This window comes from Mercenaria mercenaria, chromosome 15, assembly GCF_021730395.1.
Source record: "Mercenaria mercenaria strain notata chromosome 15, MADL_Memer_1, whole genome shotgun sequence".
NCBI classification, from domain to species: domain Eukaryota; kingdom Metazoa; phylum Mollusca; class Bivalvia; order Venerida; family Veneridae; genus Mercenaria; species Mercenaria mercenaria.
The window spans coordinates 46022871-46044990 of NC_069375.1; the positions used below are offsets into that span (position 1 = coordinate 46022871).

General features: G+C 33.7%; 1 pseudogene; it reads right to left on the reverse strand.

The window, feature by feature from the left end:
• Positions 1–325: 325 nt before the first annotated feature.
• LOC128548775 (beta-1,3-glucan-binding protein-like) lies at positions 326–11069 on the reverse strand (annotated as a pseudogene).
• Positions 11070–22120: the final 11051 nt, after the last annotated feature.

A 22120-nucleotide genomic window follows, 5' to 3' on the forward strand; every position in this document is an offset into this window, starting at 1 on the left:
TAATACATTTGAAAAACGGAGTTAAACCCAAAACAAACAAAGAACCAATTTGGTAAATGAGGGAAACACACTTTAGCCGTCTCCATTTAACAAAAGGGTGGTGGGATAAAATATTTTAGATATTTGATATAATAATGAAAAGTAGTTCAGACTTTTCTCAATAAAGGGTAAAAATTAAGAGATATTGGAGATACATACATATCATACATACATACATACTTAGACATTGCATGTAAATATTTACTATGTTAAAAGCCTAGGGTGAAACGACAACGATACAGTTTTCTAGAACAAACAACCAATAATAAAGAAAGAACAATATGTTTATATGTTTTTTTTTAATCGCAAATAAATCCAGACATATTAGCCAATAAGCGACATGGCATGATCGGAACTATAGGACCATATTTTGACCGAACGGACTTTAAGTGCCGGATCCTCGCCTTTCCAAGTTGGCATCCATTGGTGTCTGGACTCATAAAACTTTTTTGGCGCCTCTGGATCATTGTTCGACCAAGGTTTGGCATAGCCGCCATTTTGCACATTGTCGGGGAAGAAACCGTTTGTTCCACCTACGGCGACATTCATTTGTAAATAGAACTGAAATGGAGATAAGTGTATGAAAATAGATTCCATTTCTGACATTTTTACAAAATTATCAAATAGTATGTAACCTTGCTTTCAGATTCTTAGAACTGTAGATATTTTTATATTGGAAATGAAGTTACAGTGTGATGTTTATCCGAGATTACTAGTTTATATATCTTAATTAAGACCTATGCTATTATGCCATTATCAAAGATCTTAGGAATAGGTAATCTCAAAGTTATTATTTTTTCCATTTACCTCACGATCAAAAGGCGCATCATTCCCTCCGTTCTTCCAAATATTAGTGCCTGAAAAATGACCCTTCTGAAAGTATCCTCCAGGTGGAGTGGTTGCTGTAAGGACTGGCTTTCCGTCGACGCCTAAGCTGAAATAGTTAGTTAAATCTATCAGAAATGCAGCTCATGTAAACTTGGACGCAATGTAGTTATATTTTCTAGTTCTTTTTGGTCATGTAGTACATTCATGTTTACAGCTTGCTTGGTTGCGCTCTATGTTCCAAAGGATCTTTTCATATATTTTATTAATATGATATTGTATAGTACTTTCTGTAATAAATTTGTTCTGTTCATGCAAGACAGGTTTCTTTATTTGTATAATTTCTTGATGGATTTTGATCTGTCCATTTATTTCTATTTGCACTTTTATTTCTTTCTTCTTTTTTGTCAGATGCAATGACACACTTCTTTTATTGTTTCGTCGCATTTTCCATTGCTATTTTCATATTCTTATTTTGACTTAAGAAGTATACACGAGTGCAACTGAGTAAAAACAATGTGTCGCATACTATGAGAATTTGCAAACAATTTAGATAAAGAAATTCTTGTTTTATGCAAAAACTTACCCGGGATGTTTGTTCTCTGTATCATCCAACTGATTAAAAGAAAGTTAATTTAAAAAAAAAAAAGAAAAAAAGTCAAGTTTATTTAAAAGCTGAGTTATGAAATTATGTTTCTTTTATGCATTGTACACGTACACAAATGTTCTGTTCTTTCGCTAATATTATGGCTGTATATATAAGATATAAAAACACAAGCATATAATATGTATGGAAATCGTCTCCCCATGTTCCAGAAGACAAATCCCTGTAACAGATGAAAATACACATTTCCAAGTTTTGACTTTATAATGCGCTGCTCGGAAATATTGAATTTGCGTAGCATAAAACTGTTGATTTCAATGTAGTTAGAAAATTGTTTAAAAAAAGTGGAAAATATTGTGTACTCTTCTTTGAATGAAGTGAAAAATATAATAATCAGAATCCCAAATTTTCCCAATTTGAATACTATTTTTGTAGTACACGTCTTAAACCATTCAGATTCAGATAATATTACCGATGTTGTGTCGTCATTTCCCATCTGTCTTGATCCCAGTTTGTTCCCCAGTGTAGTGTTGACATCATTTGCTGTATTCCAATGTTGCCATAGTTACGATTTCCTGGCATTACGCATACATTATATTGCATTTCTAGATTTGATCATTGCAATAGCAAACATTGTATACATTTTACTTTACATACTTATTCTGACATCATCAATATTCACACTGCTTTAAGAAATGCATTTACATTTTTGTAGTTCATGCGAAACTAATTGAATGTTATAGGCAACTCTATGAACTGCGTTTTCCCTACTATATCTGGATGTCGTCAAAAGAGCGCCACGTTATTACTAAGCGGCGTTACTTTTGCTGGTCAAGCAAAATAAATGTCATCATTTTCACTGGAACAATTACGCAGAATGTAACTATATATATATATATCTACATTTAATATATCTACATTTACTCTACGTGTATAGAAATTATTGATGTTTATTTTCGTATAAACAGCATTGGTGCAATAATATCAAGAGCGACCCTTTCCGCATAATTGCTTGTGTGATCTGAAGTTGTTCACAAAAAAATAAACTAAATGGCGTCGTTAGAGCGGCTGCAAATATATCCATAGAAGGACTGAATCGTGTTTTTGAGGCGTTTGTCCTTTCTACGGATATAAATTACATTGAGACTTCTATTGGTAACAATAAAAATTCTTTCTTATAATAATACTTTCTACAACATTTTGTTTATTGTATAACATGGTATTTTCATGCTAAAAAGAAAAATGCTGACGTTCATCATAAATTTTGAATAAGGTATCGGCTTCTCAATCCATGGTTCGCGTGTTCGAGCCCCACTGGGGTCACGACCTTGACTTCTCATAGTACACCAGTACTGGTTTTTCCAGGAAGCGGACTCGAGAGTGGCTCCAATAAGCTTGAAACTTTCATCACAATCGAGCTAGAACAAATAAGTATGAACTAAACTAAATTTCGAATAAGGTCACTTCTATGTAATGAGACTTTAGACATTAGATAATCGAACAGTTCATTAAAGTTCAAATTTGAAAACACTCCTCTGTTGAAATTCTTGCAGAAATAGTAAATTTATCTCTATCTTCTTTAGCTATAGAGTTTAGACACATTTACCTCTTGTTTCTACCATATCAATTTCTCCTGATCTTGGCCATCCACCATAATGTTCATCTCTTGGCATCAACCAGATAGCTAGAATAATATGATACAATGAGTTAGTATGTTCTGCTATAAAGACAATAAAAAGCATTGTCTCAGAAATGTTTTAAGAAATATACTGAACCAATAAAGGGGTTTATCCTACCTTCATGCAAAATAAAGGCAAAAATCAAGGGGTATGATAAATTTTGCTTTATCAGGTCACTGACTTGATAAAGCTCGGCGGACTACTTTAGATTTTTTAAAATGACGCCATCTTGTATTTTAGAATAACTGCTAAAAGACATATTTAGGCAATTATTTTTATAAACGCGCTTTTATTAAGTACGGGAGAACATGTCACAAATGTATGGTGTATGCATACCGTACTTGCAATTACCACAAAAAGTTTTTATAACGGAAACGCTCGGAGAAACGGAGAAACGGAAAAAGACTCATGTATAGCGTTTGTTCAGGATTTTAGCTTTCTGCACTTAAATCTAGGAATATATTGCATCTGGCATGGAGTGTTATTGAATAAAATCATCGAGGAAACGGTTTGCCTTTTTGTTCTGCGGCGTTATGGCGTGTGTATAAGTCACGTCTATCGTTTGCTTGGTGAGGACGGGTAATCCGACATGCAACTGAACTTCAGACAAAACTTCCCTTGGCAGCAAATTAATATTATTCATTAATGTTCAGCAGAACAGAGAGGTCGGCCATAAAGCAAAACAAGGTTAGCCTTTGTTTTTCAGCTCTTATTTTATAATATTTTAGATTTTAAAGACCTATTTGTGTAAGGGTGGGGCGTATTAATTTTTAAATTTCTATGCAAGGCAGACTCAGATCTAGTTGGTGGTAAATTTTATATTTTAATTTAAGAATGATTTCAGATCAGAAGGTAGGATAAATAGAACATTAGGTTAGGCAGAGCCTCGACGTTTATATTTTCTCCGACTCACTTAATAACTTTAAATTTACAAGACAGTAACCTAATTTTCTCTATTTATTATACTTCGTTGCGTTTTATTTTACATGCTTCAGTGACTTCTTTTCACAGGCAATTGAGCGAGATTTGTTTTGTTAGATCATTTCATAGTTTAAGGCATCATTGAATTATCAGCGGTCGAAATATAATGGACATAAATAACTGACAGAAGTAAAAAAAGGAAGAAGTTTATAATAGTAGTCCGTAGTCATCCTTGAACTATGTGTGGCCGAAATATAATGAGTAAAAGTAACTGATAGAAGTAACTGATAAAAGTAAAGAGGGGAAGATGATAGTAGTCCTTTCAAGTTTGTTATACTTGAATTATGTGTGGCCGAAATATAATGGATAGAAGTAACTGATAGAAGTAACTTATAAAAACAACTGATAAAAGTGGGGAAGAGAATAATTGTACATAAGGGAAAAACATGTTTTGTTTGAGTCAGTTGATCTGTTCTATATTTCTCGTCGTGTCAGTTTCTTTATCCAGCTGACATGTGTAATCTTGACAATTCACGTTAACATTCATGCCTGTCAAAATACCTGATTCCCTATTAAAATGCTTTGAAACCTGCCATATGACCTAAACTGCATTAGATAAGGAACGCTCATTTTGTGGACGCGTAATAGTTAAACCATCATTTTTAAATAATACTTTATGAACAATGTGTGATTATAATTATATCAATTAAAATAGGTTCAAACTTTAGTGTCAATTTTCTAAAGTTGTTTGACGTTTAGTTTGTATTTGTACATGCGTAAAAATACCTTACTACATTATGTCATATTTCTTTTAGTAAGGAACAATCATCCGACCTGGTCTTAGAATTATGCTATATTTGATGAACATTGCAAAACAGTTATGAATACAAATGGAGAATGACATGACTGTGACTGCTGCGTCACTTTTCCCTAAGCAATTCAAGAAAGCTGACATAGGATAAGAAAGTTTGGGTCTTTTTCAAGTAAGCTCTTAAAAGGGGACTTTTATAGATTAATGCTATCTTCTCTGGCATACAATAAACTACTTTTACCAACAACATAGTTTTCCTGATTTAATATAGTCATTTCAACTCTTCAGTTAGCAAACACGTTATATACCTGGTTTGATCACACCAGTACACTTTTTATTTCATTGTAGATTTTTGTTTAATGATCATGAAAAAATATTATACCTGGCCATATCCAATCTCCTACAGGCATTTTCGCTTCCACCTCCACTCGACCGTACTTGAAACTGAATTTCTCATTTGTAATCAGTTTAGAAGACATTATTGGCGGGATAATTGCGTCTTTAGAGTCCCTTCGACAGCCGTAAAACTCACTTTTTGTACAAATTCCCCATTGCTCTAAAATTGATTGTATATAATTTTCCACATTGAAAGTAAGGTTAGAATAGAAGATCAGATACGCAAAGGCAGATTCTAAGACAAAAGTCATTTCCAATAAATATGATGCATTTTATTAACAAAATTAACACGAATTAACAAATAAAGAAGGCGTTTTTGTTTTGAAATTCGTTCAACCTAAATTCCCAGTTTAACATACGTTTTTGATAAGCGTATGCCTTTCTTTGTCAGAATTAAAAATGGTATATCTTTTTGTAATATTTCATTAAAATATGTATACAGTGAAAGCAGAAGATAGAAAAATCTTACGCTGAACATCAAGCACACCGTGGTAGAGAAAATCCTCACCAAATTTATCTGATGTTAGTGTCTGCAAAATATATACGTTAAGAACTAAAAACTAGGTTTACAAGTTTCAGATTTAGGAATACCAAATATCCAGTTTGTAATGATTTTGCAAATAGAAGACTTTGTAAGTTTACTGTTTAGCAAAGCTGTATGCGCTTACTTAATAATGACATGGAAAAAGGAGAAAACTAGACATTTTAAAAGCCTACGTACGTCTAAATTTCAGACATGACGCCTTACCCAGTTGCATGACTGCCAGTACATAACAATTTCTTAAACAATTTAATGGTAGTATTGTTAGTGAGACTGGCATGACTGCCTGGGCAAGCCATGTTTAATATGACTGATAACAGACTGCATTTAACAATGGTGGTTCCGGAATTTGGGTGTTTATGGTGTTGTTGCTGTTTTCTAAGAAATGTTTCAAATGTGTTCAACACTCTCGCTCATATCTGAGCTCGGGTATTTGTTCCAGTTGGATTAAATTTAACACTTTATAACTATGATTAATATACTAATAATTATGAATACAATACCGAGCTTATCTTTAATGAATAAATGTACTCGTGACAGCTCTTAGAGCAGGACCGCCATCCATTGTATAGGTACTTACCGGTAGTAAATACAACACACCATCCCTAACGTAACTGTTGGCTGGTTCAGGAGAGTATATCTGGAACTCCCAGTTCTACCAATATGAAAATGTACAGAATAATTGTATTATTTCAATCTTAAAGAATAAAGGTACTTTAGTTTGAACAAAACTAATGGAAATATTAAACCCCTGTAGGATATGTAACTGTAGTATTAGTTTAGCTTATATAGTCGTCCTAATTTGTAACGATCAAATATTAACCATTATATTACAAAAATATATTTCAATAGAAATTTGTTTTCTAATTTCACTCACTCCGCCTCCAAATGCTGACACCTCGTGCTTCCATTTAGTTTTATCATTGTGTTTCCATTGAACTGATCAGAGAAGATTAATTTCATGTTCTGGCTTTGACTTGGATAGGTTTGCGGTACTGTTGTTGTGAGCGGGTGCTGGCTATTCGCTGAAGCTGATTCTGTGCTTAAGCCACCAAAGTTGTTATTGGTGCTTGTACTAGAACTGGTTCCCGTCTCTGTATTTAGGAAGACATACCTTACATTTGAATCAGTCAGAAATACGAATTCCTCTCACGCCTTCATGTAGAAAAGATCTTTAGTTTTTAAGACATGTGAACCACCAAGAAAGTTCTCGCAAATATAGTTACAGGTTTTACAGAAACAAACATTTAGTAATACTCAATTTCCATGTATGTTTATATGTAAACCTAATACATGATTTTAGATACTAGTTATTACAAATAAATAAAGTGTACACAACAGACACCAGAATAAAAGATATCATTGATAAATATAAACTAGAACTCGTTCCGGAATTCAATGAAGCCTAGTAAAAACTAAAGTAAAACCAATTAACGAAAAATATAATATTAATAGCAATAAATAAATTAAAATATGAAAATATTTGTTTCTTTCGGTGTAAGATCAAAATATCTTTCACCGAATGAATACCACATACAATATTTTTACTAATGGTAAAGTCACGAGTGAAAATGTACGACATGGTATTCACTCGTTCAAAGGTAGTTTGATCTAAAATGTAACACAAGAAATCTGTATTTCATTCTACTATTAAAAACTAAACAAAAGTAACAAGAACAAAAAAAAAAAAAGAAGAAAAAAGAACAACAACAAAACACACACACACACATACGAGCTTTCCAATGCAAATTGCTGATAACTTCACCAATTCCGTTTATTTTAAAATACAGGGCATAATTGATCACATCTCCCGGATTCACTTGTACATAGTTGTTCTCGTGTGTCCAAAAACCATCACCTGAAAAATAAATCCGGAGTGGTCTATCAATAGATTCAATTAAAGAAATGTTGAAGAATAAAAGTGGACAGAAGACAATTCTTAAGGAGGACTACGAGTTTCGGATGAAAACAAACTGATTACCTTGATTTTCTCACAAATCCTTTTAACCAAAATTCAGTTCCATTCACCGTGCTTATATTGTACCAGAATGAAATCATTTTAACGTGTATATTGAATCTAAGTTAATGATAAAATACAAAATAAGATATCTTATACCTTTTAGAATACTAGTCCATGGCTTTAAAATTTACGGTATTTTGAAATATTTCCATTTGTCCAATTAGAAAACACTCGTTATCAAAATTTACTTCATTTGTGTAAGAAACGACAACACTCGGAAACAAGAATACTAGAAGTTATTTGATGAATATAACTTTTCACATTAAAAACATTGCCCGTGTACTGTACATTGTATACATGCTTTCATCACGAATGTATGCATCGGTCACGGCTCACGTATGTGTATTTCATTTATACATTAGCCTGACAAGTAAGAAAGTGTTAAACTAGATATTTTGTAACCATTGTTACAATGTTTTGGCTGTGAAACGTTCGTATGAAATCAAGATATCAAAGAATATTACGTGTCATCATTAGCGATTGTCATATCCTTTATCAAAAATAAAAAACATCACACAGGTGCATGTATATAACATTATTTATGAACAGTACATATGATTTATCAAAATTAGGAATAAAATCATGGTTTCACTTCCTGCTATAATCAGTGAATGTATATATTGCAAAGTAGAAGAACACTCAATCACAACAAGATATTCAGTACCAAAATGAATGGCATCAACAAACACGGAACTAACAAGTACAAACAACAAGAATGTGTAGTTATGATGATAAAACACATTTATTCTATACTAAGGTTTCATATATTGACTGTTATAAATTAGAAGATTTATATGGTAGCCAAAGCCAATACAGCAGAAAATTATCTACGCCAGTCCTAAGAGAAAACAAATACTTGATCCCGGTAAAACAGCTGAATGTCATATATGATACGAAAAAGATGAAGAATACAAACGAGAAAAATATAGAATACAGCCAAGAAAGACAAGAATCGTTTAAAAAAATACATACGATATCGAAGAATCTCATCTCAAATGTTTTAAGGTGTGACAATAGCGTTATTTCCTAAGGCGATGCCATAACCATAGCGTTGTGTTAATGACAAGAGTCTAACCAGGTATAAAAAGAAATAATAAATATACAGGTTATACAAGAATATGGAGCGACCAGTTTGGTGCTCGGAAATATATCGGAACACAAAAAGTCAATAATAGTTGAGAACTGGCAATTCGACGCTAATATCTTTGTCACTTGGTGATAAAGCTTCTTTGGAGAACATACACATTCTACACAAATAGTTTGTTTTGATGGCCATCCTTTACACTTCAATCTAATTTATGTAGTTTAAAAACAATCATATTTCACCCCAAGTTTAGCAAATGTCAATCCACAAGGATACCCTTGTCAAAAAATTAAACATTATTAAATATAAAATACATTATTTTATTCATATGAATTATATATAGCATTTCTTTCAAAAAGAATAAAACATGTAAATTAGAAAAAAAAACCTTTAGAGATGTGCCACAGAATAAATTACAATGATGGTGATTATACATGATTTGCATCAAGAATAATTATTGTGAAATTCAAGTATCAAATTACAAATTGACAGTGACATACGTTTATTAGACCAAGACCATGTGTTTAATGTCTTAACATCATTTTCTTGAGTGAATGTAGCAGTATGCACAGTGTTAAATGTATTACTTTGAGTTTAAACAACACATTTATCTATGCTTATTAAAACTATACTGAAAAATGATTGACGAAGAAGTTTGCAGATGACGTTATGAAAATACATTAATTCAAGAAAGTCCTGAATTGTCCACCTGTTATCTCGTAGTTTGTATTATACCGGTATTATCAGAAAGATTTTCACGAAGTTCAGGTAAGAAGAATTAGGTCGCTTTATATTCTAGGCTGTGATGGGTCTTTAAAAACTCAAAGTTTCTTACCTGACTTATGATATACTTCATAATTATAGTCCCAATTCGTATATGGAAGTACTTTGTTGATTGTGTAGTGATATCCAACTTCCTGCAAACCTGGTATATCTGAAATTAACAGTTGGAGCTAAATGTAACAGCAAAACATTAGAAGTCGCGATGATAGAAAGTGACTCATCAAAGCATATTTTGCTTTACCCTATGATGTTCTCAGGACAAGTTAAACACTTCAAGTCAAATCAACCAATCAATGTACATGCAATGGCAAACATTTCACATTTCAGAATACTAGTTGATATGGTGGTTTATTTCCGCCATTTTGTGTTTTCGCCCCGACACAATGACACGAAAGGACGATAACTGCCTATTAGTTGTGTCTTCGTCTTGTCGCGTTTCGGGACAAATACACGAGGACGCGATACATTCGAGGCAAATAGACAAACATACGATATATTTTATTGGCAAATTGTCGTGTTAGCGGGTTTATACCGCCATGTAGTCGCCATATGTTGTGACTTTGTGTCTCCACCCCGAGCCCGCAAGGACATAAACATACGACAAGTTAGCAGTTTGTCATCTTTTCTTGTCCCCGTGTCTTCGCCACGAGAAGACGAGAACCTAAAGACACGACATACAGGTATTTTATCATCCTTTCGTGTTCTAATGTCTTCGCACTAAGCGTACAAAGACGCGAAGTGTCGGAAATGTTTCATATCCTCATGTCTTTGCCTCAATAAACGAGGATATAAAAAAATGACAAGTCAACAATGTTTCGTCATTTCGTGTCCTCGCTCCCACCCAAAGATACGGGATGACCGAAATTGGCCACCGCTCACCCGCTTAGCTCAGTAGGGAGAGCGCAGATCTACGGATCGCGGGGTCGTGAGTTCGATCCCCGGGCGAGGCGTATGTTCTCCGTGTCGTCGATTTGACAGAAGACATTGTGTCTAAAATCATTCGTCCTCCACCTCTGATTCATATTCATGTGGGGAAGTTGGCAGTTACTTGCGGAGATCAGGTTTGTACAGATATAGAATCTAGGAACACTGGTTTGGTTAATTGCCCGCCGTTACATAACTGGAATACTGTTAAAGAACGGCGTTAAACCCAAACAAACAAACAAGAAATTGGCTAGCATAAGTTTACCTTTAACTTTGATTTGAAGACCTTGTGGCGTCAAGAGAGACAAATGCACTTCAGGTGTCAACGCCTCTGCGTAAACCAGCGAAAATAAGAGCAAAGCAATCCCAACCATAGTATCACAATAGAAAAACTTAGCGTCTTTAATGTAGGTCAAAGCGACAAGAGAAGAGCAGCGTTGGTTCCATTATCAGTTTACGACTAAATGATATAAAGACTATATTTCTCCTTATCTGTATTTAAGAGTAAATAGATTACAGAATTTTGAGAACGATCTATCGAACAGATAAGAATAAAAAACGAAAAGACGTGTTTCTTTTTAAAATTTCTTTATTACTTTGTTAAAAATCTTCTAATATACCGTAAAGTTTCTGTAGATACGTACAAGTCGGAAAAACTAGTTTTGCGAAATTGTTTTATACGCTTGATTTGATCAAAAGTACGCTTCGAATGCCCCACAATTTCTATGTAAATATATTTTACAATATTTCCAGTGAATGTTTGAAATTTCTTACATACTTAGAAAAATATATTTTGAAATTACATATGAAAATTTCAACAAAATCGAGTAGAGCTATGACTTCAATTTTATCAGTCAATAAATTTATTATATACCTATATAAATTTTGTCAAAAAAATGGCTTGCATTTCACAACTTAATATGACCAGACAGAAAAATAATCGTATTGTATCTTTCGTATAGTATGTGGCAAGACTATTTTCATTTAATATGCATGACATGAAATGGCCTGAGGTCAATATATACCACACAATTCATCAAATATTTGCTTTGAATCTATATCAAGCCTAATGCGTCATTTACTATAGCTATAAATTTAAGTCTTTTCGTCCATTTTACAATGTGACAAGTAAATTGGTCAGTGTATAAGACTGCATGTATTTCAATTTCAAGTAACAGCAGCTTGCACATAATAAATAAACGGATATCGTTAGCTATTGGACACACCATTCCAGTGCAAAGAAGCATTAAAAAACAAACTTTGGATAAAACTACGGAACCCATTAGTGGCAAAACTTTTTGCAGGACCCTCGTATGTCGTTGAATACTTAACATGTGCACCTTTGTATCCCTATGAACGATATTTGTTCCTTTTGTAAAAACACTACGTTTACCTGTATTTTTGTGACTTTTTCCAACATGGGTAAGGCTGTAAAATTACAAATAAAAAAAAAAAAAAATAAAAAAAAAAAAAATAATTCGCGTCATTGACATTTCAATATGTTATTTACAACATATTTGCCTAACTGTATAACAAATTTGATAAATTTACTGTTAAAACTGCGAAAGATTGCCGAGAGAGCGCTAGAAGTTTCAGTTAGTATATTAACTTTGGTTATAATAATATATCATATACAATTTAAAAATCATCAAATACATTTTTCGCCAGTACGGAACTACTGAAGCGCAAAAATGTGGCCAATAGCATAGGGTACCTATACCACCTGCAAGAAATTCGAATTTTGGGATGATTTTGGGGAAACCGGAATTTTTGCATTGAATTAATGCTATGACAGTCTTAGAAGCCCAACTTGAGACCTACTTGGAAAAATAACTACCAAAACGGTACCCATAAAAATCGCAATTTCTGCATAGGTCGTGACCTGTAGGAAATTTGAGTTTTGGAATGATTTTGGGGACTCGTATATTTTGCCTCCAAAGCATGCTTGGACAGTCATAGAACCCCAATCGGTGACCTACTTTGATAAATAACTATCGAAATGGCATGAAAGGGTACCCTTAAAAATTTGTCATTTTTGCACTGACCGGGACCTGTGCGAAATTCGAGTTTTGGGATGATTTTGAGGACCCTGATATTTTGCCTTCAATTCATGCTAGTACAGTCCTAGAAGCCAATTGGTGACCTAATTTGAAGAAAAAACTACTGAAATGGCCCGAAAAGATACCCTTTAAGATCGTTATTACTGCACAGGTCGGGACCTGTAGGAAATTCGAGCTTTGGAATGATTTTATAGACCCGGATATTTTGCCTTCAGTTCATGCTAGCTCAATCGCTGACCTACTTTGAAAAAAACAACTGCCGAAACGGTACCCTTAAAAATCGTTATTTCTGCACAGGTCGAGACCTTTACGAAACTGCCTGAAATTGTACACTTAAAAATCGTCATTTCTGCACAGATCGGGATATCTTGTCTTCAATTCATGCTAGGACAGTCCTATAAGCCCAATCGGTGACCTACTTTAAAAATAACTACAGAAACGGTACCCTTAAAAATCGTCATTTCTGCACAGCTGATATCGGGGCATGGGGCAGTAGATTTGAAAATTCTACAAATCTGCACTGATACCAGTGCGAAAAAAATCATAAAAATCCAATTTTGAGAAAATCCAGGGAAGTTGTGAGCGGATGTATTGCATATACTTAGCCCTCCATCATTTGACATTTTCAGCCTGTTGATTCCATTTTTTTCTATGATAAAAACAGGTAAAACTCCGGTTTCAGGACAGTAAATCTTGACGCAAAAATGGCCTAAAATGCACACCTTGCAAGACAACATTTGAAAATAGCTTTATGAAAAATTGTAGTTACATACCATGTCGCATAAATGTCTAAACTAATTAATATATTTAATAATTAATTCAAAATTATGGCGACGGAATGTATCGAAATGTTTTCTAATGCTTTCGAGAACGGCAGCCCTGCTGAAATAAATAATTGGTGCCAATCTATTAATATTACAATTGTTAAAATCATCAACATACAGGCTCCTTTCAAATCTAATTTAAGCTGTGAAATATACAAGCCATGAGGCGAAGCACAAGGTACACCACCACAGTTGTGAAGGAAATTTAAAATATCTTTTTGTCCCGTCTCTGGCCATGTGTTTGTCTTACTCTTACGTTTTGTTCGAAAATTAACTATGGTTCGGAAATGTTTCCTTTCTATATACTTTAAAAAGTATAAAGGATTATTTAAAAATGTCAATACATTTGCTTAAATTGTCGTTAGATGCAGTGGAAACATCGGCCAGAGTAATGAGATAAGTTAACACGCCAACACTGAATTATAAAGTCAAATCTGCGACATTTTGAGAATACCAGTTACCTGACCGAAATCAACTACGTCACTTTTTCAATTAGTGTAACGTTTTACAATCCTGTAAACATGTTCAGTTGTATCATCCTTTAAAACACTGGCATATCAGAACTGAAAATTCCTGTTATATCGAGCAAAATATGTTCACTGTACCCAGAGTTAGCGAACAAATTCCATATAAGATAGAATTTGTAAAAAGAACAAAATAACCTTTATAACAAATTGATTTACCATGCCTTCAATTGGGTCATTTTGCTAAAAGTATACTAGAATATTATAGTTTATTTGACTGACCTACAAGTTGATTGTTTCATTGTCTATGTTCTATCAATCTCCTTGATGAAAAGCTGATTATTGTGTATAATATCTCATGTTGACACCTTGATCAAAACCATATCGTCTCCCGATCAAAAGACTTTAACGTACCCGTTATGGGAGACAGAAGATTGATATCGTGTAGCAAAACATAGAAAGATTAAAAACAATCACGTTTGACACAATCAAGAGATGCTCAATACAAATCCTGGTCCAGGCAATGTTCGTAAGTGTCTCCCATTCAGATAGCATGCAAGTCCATGTTCTTCCTGGCAAAGAATGTTTTGCTTATATGGGTATGTATTTTTAAATAAAAGAAGAGGGTCATGCTGGCCCTATATCGCCCACCTGTTAAACTTGGCCTTAGAATCACAAAGATAAACAGTATGACCAAGTCTCACGAAGATATGGTCATAAATGTGGCCCCTACAGTGTTAACAAGCGTTTCCTTTGATTCCCTTGATTTGACTGATGACAGTTTTTGACCCCACATGTCCCAGATTCGAGCTTTGCCTAAAGATCACCAAGATAAACATTCGTACCAAGTGTCATGTAGAAGGGGTCTTGATTTGAATGGGTGACCTATTTTTTGATCCTACATAATGCAGTTTCTAATTTGGCCTGGGAATAATCAAGATAAACATCTGACCAGGTTACAAGAAGATAGGATAATAAATTTGGCCTCAAGAGTGTTAACAATCTTTACATTTGATTTGACCGAGTGACCTAGTTTTTGATCCCATGTGATCCAGTTTTAAAATTTGCATAGGAATTATCAATATAAACATTCTGACCATGTCTCATGAAATCATAAATGGGTGTTAACAAGCTTATCCTTCGATTCGACCTGATGATCTAGTTTTTGACCCTACATGACACAGTTTCTTACTTGGCCAAGAGATCATCTAGATTCTGTGCAAGTTTGTATCAAATCAAACTATAAACCTCTATGTAGCTGAAAGGGCCAAAATAGAAAATATTGCACTTTTCACGGGCAGTAACACAAAAACCCATGATGTAATATAGCCGGCTTTCGAAAGTAACTTTGATTTTATTGTGACTAAAGTTGATGTAAGTGTGGTAAAAATGAGTATAAAATGTCACTTCTATCGTGTTCACATGGTAAAAATTAACATGTTTTGATCCTTTTAGAGGTCAGTCAGGGGCGGTAACTCAGGAACCAATGATTGGATCTGACAGATTTAACATGAAATCTAAGACCTAAGATACTTTGCAAGTTTGTATCAATTCCAACAATAGATAAAGTCTCTATGTTGCTGCAAAACAAACATAGCAAATTTTGACCCATTAAGGAGCCAAAACTCTGTACCCATGACATGATGGGATCTGATCAGTTTTCGCCAGAAACTGAGATATTATGCTAATACAAGTTGTGTGCAAAAAGTAGTCTCTATCTTTTTCACAAGCCAAAATAGCAAACTTTGGCCATTTAAGGGGTCATAACTCTGGAGCCCGTGATGGGATACGGCCAGTTTTCGAAAATAACCTAGATATTATGGCAATACAACATGTGTATAAGTTTGATTTAATGATTTAAACCACTTGCAAAATGTGATCTCTAGAGTATTCACATGAAATTGTGGCCAGACAACGGACGAAGGACGATCACAAAAGCCCACCTTGTCACTATGACACAGGGGAGCTCATGAAATAAAGACAACGAGGACAGGTAAAATACTAAAAAAAAACAAAGGGAATGCACTGGAATTGTCTGTAGAACACATACCACTGAGGTGTTCGAGACAATCACCACTTCACTCTTTATCATACCCGTGTTCCATATGAAAGTTTTCCCCGCCAAATTAGTCCCTAACACGCGCAATAATAAATAACAATGACACAATAATTACTCAAGTAAAAATAAAAGGAAAAAAAAACACACACTTTTGAATCATAACAACGTGAACTTAATTTCTTTTCAGAAAAAGAGTGATAATCAACAAAGCAGTAGAAGAACCAATAATAAGGCAAATGCCAAATTAAGCCTCGTTTTGAGGAGATGTATATCATGGAGGCTAAATTATGTCATGTCAGACAACAAATAGGAAAGCGAAATAACGGAGCATGACACCATGTTTACTGTAAAATTATTTTGTTTAATAGCAAACAAATTAAGTTTATATTAACAATGTCAATTGTCCAAGTGAGTCCTCATCGCTAAATGACAATCATTTAAAGATAGTAAACCTGACGAGGAAACTAATATTTAAGAAGAAATGATTGTAACACATTTTAAAGGGACATGGCATACCACAAACTAATTATAGCGGGTCGTTCTAATTATTGATAAATTAACTACAATGAGTTTGATCCCCTGTAATAAATTATATAACAACATTCAGTTAACCATGCAACAGTTCAAAGATTCAGCGTAAGTACTTACTTTTTGAGACAACTTTCTGACTAGAATACGGGATAGCTCCAGGAGGAATAATTTCAATCATATTGCCCCGTATAATATACATGTACGTCGCTCTAAGGGATCACACTCGCTTCAATATTTATGTTTGAAAGTTATCTTATTAGTGTAGAAATTCAGACAATAGCCAAAAAATGTTTGACAACTACAATTATATACAAAATATCTACAGCACATTCTCTTGCAACATTTTACAGTTGTTGCAAATACACTATATCATTATGTATACACATTAAACAAATATTATGAGCTCGCCCGCTTAGTTCAGTAGGTAGAGCGTCGGTCTACAGATCGCGGGGTGGTGAGTTCGGTCCTTAGGCGGGGCGTATGTTCTCCGTGACAATTTGATAAGCGACATTGTGTCTGAAATGATTAGTCCTCCACCTTGTCACAAACTGACATACGGGCCTCATTGTATCTGTAGTGCAAATGCAGGTATTGCATCATCTTTTGTAAATTTTTGAGTTATTGAGGTAAAATGTCTTATTTTACGCATAAAATGCCTATAATGTTTTTCTGCATTTCATAACTTAAATGTCCATGTAAATTTTATTAAATTCGGTTCAGTAATAAGACAGTTGATATTTTATAAACTTCAGTATTTCATGTTTTTATCCCCCAAACCACTATAACGGGCCTCAGATTGTCAATTTCAATCCCGCCAAAGTAGTCAGATTTGCCGGCTATATCGTGATTCCTGTGGAAATACAAATAGTCAGAGTCCATGAAATTTAACATTGGCGGGACATAACCCTACAAATAGACTGGGCTAGATATGCCTAGCGCACACCGCTATCGACATTAGACGAATCTATGTCAAATTGATTTTTCTTGGTAGAATTTTATCCTCGATCGAGGTAAGAAGTTTATTTGTTAAGATTTTTGTATAATTTTTGAATTACGATTTTTATTTAGTAAATTTTTGGTCATTCTACAGAATTTTGTAACAGATTTACTTTCGGCATGTCGTTTCTATAAGCTGTAAGATTTTACTGAAAATTATGTAACATGCTAATTGTAAAGTAATCTTTTTCAAAAACAATATGTCAAACATTTCGTTGTTATGGAACGCCGATACTGCATTGCATTGTAATGTTAAATAATATCTATGTAGCAAGTGTAGTACCATGTATGTAATATGTTATTGTAATTTGAAATTATTGTGTGCCAGTCTATAGCACATCTAAACAGTGTCCATTTTGTTGTATGGCATTTGATATTATATTCATGCTAGCTTTTGAATAACGTTTATTTCGCATTGCATTGTGCTGATTTGTAGTTGTAAATAATAGCTGCAGTTTATCATTTCCGTATCTATAATTTTTCATCATAAAATTTTCATATCTTTTCCATACTTTAACTTTAGACTTTTAAGTAATTAATTTTAGTATTAATGGAAGTAATCAGTGACGTATTTTAATCACGTGACGTATGAACTTAGTAGCATTCATATTTTGTATAAGTAGCACGTATTATTTATGGGAGCCTACGGAGGTATGGTGTACCCAAAGGAGCAGTTTTATGCCCTGACTTATTTGTTTTGCTATGGTGCTTATCATATGTTATATATTTTAGCTTCTTATATGTTATATACTTTAGCTTCTTCCACCAGACGACTTTTACCTGGTGATGCTGTCACGACCCGGAAGTACAATACCCGATGTTCATTTGTCTTCACTCGCCTGGATGTGATTTTCCCAGCGCAGAGCTTTCGTCCCATGGTTGTGCCGTAAACCGCAAAGACGATGACTTTTGTGATCCACTGAAGTCAGCCCAGGGATCCAATCACCTACCATCATAGGAAGCCAAAACGGAGTTAACCTATTCACGGTTTAAAAGGACTTTACTTAAAGCTATGTTGTATTTTTGTGCTACTTAAAGTTCGAAATTAACGGAAACAACTGTGCCACGTCACGTTAAAACGGAACTGTCAGTGTTAGAACTTTATATCTAGATAATGAGCTCAGATTTTCTTTCTTTCTTATAATCAGATTTTTTTCAGTTATCATTTATTCATTGTAAAGAATTATTTTCTGTAAAATAAATTTGTAAATATTGTAATGGGTGTTGATCTGTTCTGATAGTTATTGTCCCCGGTACGTCCATCCTGTCACACACCTCTGATTCATGTGGAGAACAGGTTTGTACCCAGTGTTTTCAGGATTTAACGAATATGGAAATTAGAATTTCTCCAATTCTATTGACACAGACCGACTAGACTAATTAGAGTAAGCTATTATCGAAATGGAATTGTGTACGTACTTCGTCATACCCCCACTTTTGTAAGAAAAGTAAAAGTATAATTGAGCAGGAAAACAAATATATAAATAAATCTTGGTTAAAGAAAAAAATAGCATATAAACAATACCATACTGGTGATTTATTCTGATTTAAGATGACATAGGGTGAATAAACAATAGCTGTCATTGCGCGCTCGATTTCGATGCTGGATAGTGCAACTTGCACATATGAGGAAGGCTCAAAACATTAAGTAATAAGAGAGATAAAGTATAACAAAACATTAAATAAGCATAATTCTAAGCAAAAAGGGGCATCATTCATGAAAAATTAGTGCAAAAGTTATGGACATTGTGTCATATGATGTGAATTATGATGTGGAACAACTACATCAAGTTTGAATCAAAATTGAATCCAATTAATGACAACATAGATATAGTGAAAATGCATCAAAATTAACTTTAAATTCTAAATAAAACGGGCATAATTTATGAAAAAATGATACCAAAGATATGCAACCCGCGTTATACGATGTGAGAATTAAGGTGGCACAACTATTTCAAGTTTGAATCAAATCCATTTAGTAATAACTGAGATAGAGTGAAAGTGCATCAAATCCCTAACCTGAACTTCTAAGTATAAAGGGGGATAATTATTGAAATATTGGTGCAAGTGTATGGCACTTTTGTCGTATGTTTTAAGTTTTGATGTTGAACCATTATCTACAACTATTTTAAGTTTGAATCAAATACATTAAGTAATAACTGAGGTATATAGTAAAAGTGCATAGAAAATTTAACTTAAAATTCTAAGTGAAAGGAGGGATAAATTAAATATTGGTACATGTAACAGAGTTATGGAACTTGTGTCATATGATGTAGGGGAGTATGTGCAACAACTACTATCAGTTTGAATTATATCCATTTAGTAATAACTGTCAAAATGCGTCAAAACATTAACTTGAAATTCTAAATAAAAAGGGGGATAATTCATAAAATATTGGCGTGAGAGTTATGGCCCTTGTGCCATATGATGCGGGTGATGATGAGAAATAAATATTTTAAATTTGAAACAAATCCATCAAGTAATAATTACAGAGATAAAGAATAAGTGCATCAAAACTTTAACTAAGGTGCGGACGCGGAAGGACGCCGACGCCGGGTTGAGTAGGACAGCTCGCAAAATTTCGTATAGCCGAGCTAATACTCAAGTCACACATACGGCGCGGATACCTACGTCTAGCCACGGACAGAAACGTAGTAATCCGTACTGATCCGTATCGATCCGTACCTGACCCGTACCTTAAAGTAGTAACCCGTATCAATCCGTACCAATTCGTACGGCTCAGGTACGGATCGATACGAATTACTACGTTTCTATCCGTAGCTAAACGTAGCTCTCCGCGCCGTATGTGTGACTGTGGTATAAAAATGCCTATCTATTTACAATATTGTTCTTCTTTTTTCACATAAGCATTATTACCTCAGCATACTTGCTGTACAGTGAAATCTAAATCTGTCATCACAATAAAATGCAATACAATAATATACAGTACAGTACAGCACAGCACAGCACAGCACAGTACTATTAGGTTTTTTTGGAGTGTTTAGTACAATACTGTGTTCTGTTGGACGAGTACATAACAGTAATAATTCTTAATCGCCTCGTCCAAATGTGGGTTAGTAATGCATTTTAGCACGCTTTTATACATTATTAAGTTCATATTCTTCCCTGATGAATACGTATGTTAATTTTCCAACAATTACATCCAGTGCCAAAAAATGGAAAATAACTTTTCATAAAATCTGAACTGAAGAAACATCATCATTGGATAAAATTGTGCTAGAGCTATTATAAATTTAGAAATTTAGTGTTTACACTTATATGTTTCGTTTAAAATCAAGGAAGTTATGGCAGGTTATGCTGCCGCAATATTCAAGTTGAGTAATTCCAAATTACTCTTTCTAAGTTGTTCCGTCCAATATGAAAACATATTGAGATTTTGGATGTTGCTACAAATGAATAGGTGTGAAATACAACGTACAGTACAATACGACTGGATATGATGAATGCAGTACAATAAAATACAAGTTTATTACTAAAATCAGCAAACAATGTTTTGCCATTCACAAAGACAAAATACTATTGCAAAGGCATACATAATACAAATGGTTATGAATATTCACTGTGTAAATGTACACTATATTGTATGCAGGTAAGAAACAGTAAACGCTTTTATCTTTTTAGTTAAACATAAATTCTTTAATATAACTAGATCGATACTTTAATTTGCAAACCTTACATTCACAGTTTTATTGCATCACAATTTTTATAGCGGCGCTAGGAAAGAAAAACACACAGACATACAATTATTTGATGGGTATTTTAAAGGATGACCTCGAAATGTGATGGAATCCAATAGAATATATCAATAGTGATTTGCTCTTGAATATTGTCGTTTAGGTACTATGCGCCCTTGTGATATAATGCCTTCGCATCTGAAGTCGATACAATTTTTATTCAATGCCAAGCCGCTGTCAGAGATTATTTCTTTAAGTGTAAAATGTTTTCCGGTCATAGTGTTTTTTCGGGATGTCATTTGTTTTTACAATGTTTTATATAGATAAACTCCTATGATTTATATCAAGAAGACGTTGTAAAAAAGGGCTGGCAATTGAAGCTTAAATTCTGACCAAAGGTGATTTTTGTTTTAAATGAGCAACATGACCTATCATTACTTTTTTTTATACATGTTAAAAGATTGCAATTTTCTGTACGTAAAATTTATTTTAAACAAAATCTGTCCATACATTTCTAAGAAAAAGAATTTCTATGTAACAGGCAGTTGATTTAGAATACCATTTTGTTATGTAAGCGGAAACTGCTTAATACCATACCGTGACCTTGTATACAGAATAATAACACAAAAGGTATTTATATATTTTCTCATTACAACCAGATTTGTCGACCATAAACTCACAGTTACAAATACTGCAGCATATAAATGAAAGTTTATCATTGAGAAAAAACATAACTTGATTGTGTACAATGTAGTTAACATTTATTCATTTACCATGATGATGTTTACTTGATTACCTGTAGATGCAATTGTAAGATTTTCGTCATAACTTTTGAAAATGTACTTTTTTCATATATCATTTCTG